General features: G+C 32.9%; 1 long non-coding RNA gene across 1 annotated transcript in view; it reads right to left on the bottom strand.

Moving 5' to 3' along the window:
• LOC111085789 overlaps positions 1-3405 on the bottom strand; it is a 13444-nt gene that overhangs the window by 3015 nt on the left and 7024 nt on the right. The window contains exon 2 of the long non-coding RNA XR_002610580.1: positions 1023-1095. This is a non-coding gene — a long non-coding RNA (uncharacterized LOC111085789). The remainder of the gene's footprint in view (positions 1-1022; positions 1096-3405) is intronic.

The raw sequence follows: 3405 nt of genomic DNA, 5'->3' as shown, positions 1-3405 counted from the left end.
CTACTTAACCAAAGTTTGAAAATATGTGAGCATAAATTAAAAGTACTCACAATTATTTTTAAGTGCATTAATAAAACAAAGAAATAATGATTACTTAATTAAACAAACAAACAAACTAAGTTATGTAGAAAATAGAACACAACTAACGTACTTACAACAACACCCATTGTGCATTGTGGTGGTGTTGAATGGATCTTTTTTAAACCAAGCCGTTAAACTAAGTTATGAATGAATATAGAACACAACTAACGTACTTACAACAACACTCATTGTGGTGGTGTTGAATGGATATTTCCTACACCAAACCGTTAAACTAAGTTACGTAGAAATATAGAACACAACTAACGTACTTATAACAACACCCATTGTGGTGTTATTGGATGGATCTTTCTTACACCAAACCGTTAAACTAAGTTATGTAGAAACATAGATCATAACTAACGACCTACAACAAAGCCCTTGTTGTGGTGTTGGATGGATCTTTCCTACACCAAACCGTTAAACTAAGTTATGTAGAAACATAGATCATAACTAATGCACTTCCAACATCATCGATTGTGGTAATGTTGGATGGATCTTTCCTACACCAAACCGTTAAACTAAGTTATGTAGAAACATATAACACAAATAACGACCTACAACAAAGCCCTTGTTGTGGTGTTGGATGGATCTTTCCTACACCAAGCCGTTAAACTAAGTTATGTAGAAACATAAAACATAACTAACGTACTTACAACAAGGTCCATTGTGGTGTTGTTGGATGGATCGTTCTTACAACAAACCGTTAAACTAAGTTTTGTAAAAACATAGAACATAACTAACGCACTTCCAATAACACCCACTGTGGTAGTGTTGGATGGACCTTTCCTACACAAAGCCCTTAAACTAAGTTATGTAGAAACATAGAACATAACTAATGGACTTACAGAAACACCAATTGTGTTGTTGTTGGATGGATCTTTCTTACAACGAACCGTTAAACTAAGTTATGTAGAAACATAGAACACAACTAACGTACTTACAACAAGGCCCTTATGGTGGTGTTGGATGGATCTTCTTTCGTTGAATGAACGTGGAGTTATGAAAATCGAGGAACTGAAAAGTCGAAATTACCAGAATCGCAGCTTTTATATAGTATTGTGGAGGGAAAAGAGGAAAACTCAGAAAATAACCAGTTGAAATAATAAGTACAGTTTACTAAAATCGATACCAAAAAATAATATAATTATGAATAATTTTCTTGTATTCAAATTATTGTCTACGTATTAAAACACAAACAAAACCTGCTATAACCCAGAAAATGGGATGATTTTACCGTATTTTAGATTAGTAACGGTTTTCTGAGTATAGAATTATATTATTATTTTAAATGTTTGAAATTAGATATTACTTAGCTTCATAATAATACCTCCCAAAAAGTTGATACGTTATGGAAACATCCCAACATTACATTTTATTTCACCCTAGGGGTGATCATTAATCACCAGGTGTTTACATACAATCAAAACAAGTTATCTTTCTTGTGTGAAATGATATACAGCAATTCTGAATACGTTATCTTTTCATTTAAATGCTAAGCTTAAAACAAGAATACTAAAATCGGAAAGAGAAATAATTTTAATAAAACATATGCTCATTGAGGCTTCAGTTTCTCGTCTTTCTATTACATAAAAAGTATCAGGAGAGCATAGGATCCTCCTAGTGACAACCAACAGAGGCTTAAGCCAAATATCCCAACTAGTTTGCGCAGAAAGTAGAACTAAAAATATCATTTTCAAGACCATGGAACTTGATAGTCATTCTTTATGGGGAAACTTTTGATAAACCAGTTAAGAGAATTGATTCGTTGTTCCTTGAACCCCATGGTGACATAAAATGAGGTCTGTTGTTCTAATTTTAGGGATTATACAAAGAATAAGTACGTTTCATTAACTCAAGATCACCTGAATTAAAAACACATCTTGTTTTCATCTGTTAAACTTCCATGTGACCATAATAACATCAGCATAATGATATTTACTGAAAGTATAAAGAAATCAAATAAGTCATTAGACAGATAGTTGGATTAATTAATGTTGACTAGGATAAATTAAGAGAGAGATAGCTAGATTAGGTAATTTCGACTATGGTAAGTTTGTGAGATAGCGAATGCTATTTTTTGGTTATGGTTTTGCTTATCGTTCTTTTATTCTTCTTCTATCGTTTAGTTATCTTGGAAATTTTAGTTATATTACAACACTAACTCGCCTTTTAGCTGAGCACGTTTATATGTATGTTTTATGAAACTGACATCAGCCTCCCTCGTGGTGAGGCACATATATTATTAATGTAGGAAAAAAATTATATGAATTTATGAATACACCACTCACCTGCTAACTCACCTTCTAGCTGAGCGCGTTTATACGTATGTATTATGAAACCAGCTTCCCTAGCGGTGAGGTACTGATATTATTAATGTAGCAACAGATTATGTAAATTTATGATCACGTGAGATGTACTTTCGTAACCTAATGGAGCGAATAAATACTCTGACATAAGCTTCTTAAACTGAGTCACGAGATAGTTATTGAACAATATAGTTAATGAATTATTGCTGTTTGTCACTCGATGTTGTTATTAACATAGAAACGTGATTTTGGAATATCGTGTTTTTTTTTTAATTAGGAGATTTTTCATTTTTCTGATTCTATGATTTGAAATATTTAATATTGATATTTATATTTTATTGTTCATTAACATTAGTACCAGGCACATGTTTATGAACTGTGTTTTTGGAAAGTGCTAAATTTTATTCCAAGTATGGTTACAGTTTAATAAATGTTTGTTTGTTGTTGTTGTTTTTTTTTTTGTTGTTGAACCCTGATGGTAGCGCGTGTTATTTTCAGACGGTTACAAGTTAACAGAGGGGTGATTAGACTTGCTAATCTCGCCAAAGAATAGTTGGATTAGGTAATTTTGTCTATGAAATTAACAAATATATTGGTAAGGTAACTAATTTCGTCATTTTCTATTATTTTTGCCATTAAATGAAAGTTCTGAAAAATTAACATGTCACCATTGAAAAGAACTTTGAAGATCAATTTGAAATAAACAGATGTTGGTTTGTCAGGTGCAGAAACCCCTCAGTCTTCATGAAAACTACTATCATTCCGTTATCATAGTGCTGGTTTGTCATGTGCAGGAATCCCCCCAATCTTCATGAAAACTACTATCATTCCGTTATCATAGTGCTGGTTTGTCAGGTGTAGAAACCCACAGTCTACATGAAAACTACTATTATTCCGTTATCACACTGTTGATTTGTGAGGTGCAGGAACCTCCCCCCCCCCCCCAGTCTTCATGAAACCTACTAACATTCCGTTATCACAGTGTGTTGGTTTGTCAGGTACAGAATTCTCAATCTTC

Source organism: Limulus polyphemus, unplaced genomic scaffold (assembly GCF_000517525.1).
Source record: "Limulus polyphemus unplaced genomic scaffold, Limulus_polyphemus-2.1.2 Scaffold619, whole genome shotgun sequence".
NCBI lineage: Eukaryota > Metazoa > Arthropoda > Merostomata > Xiphosura > Limulidae > Limulus > Limulus polyphemus.
The sequence above is the reverse complement of the archived record's forward strand: the minus strand, read 5'-3'. Positions and strand labels throughout refer to the sequence as shown.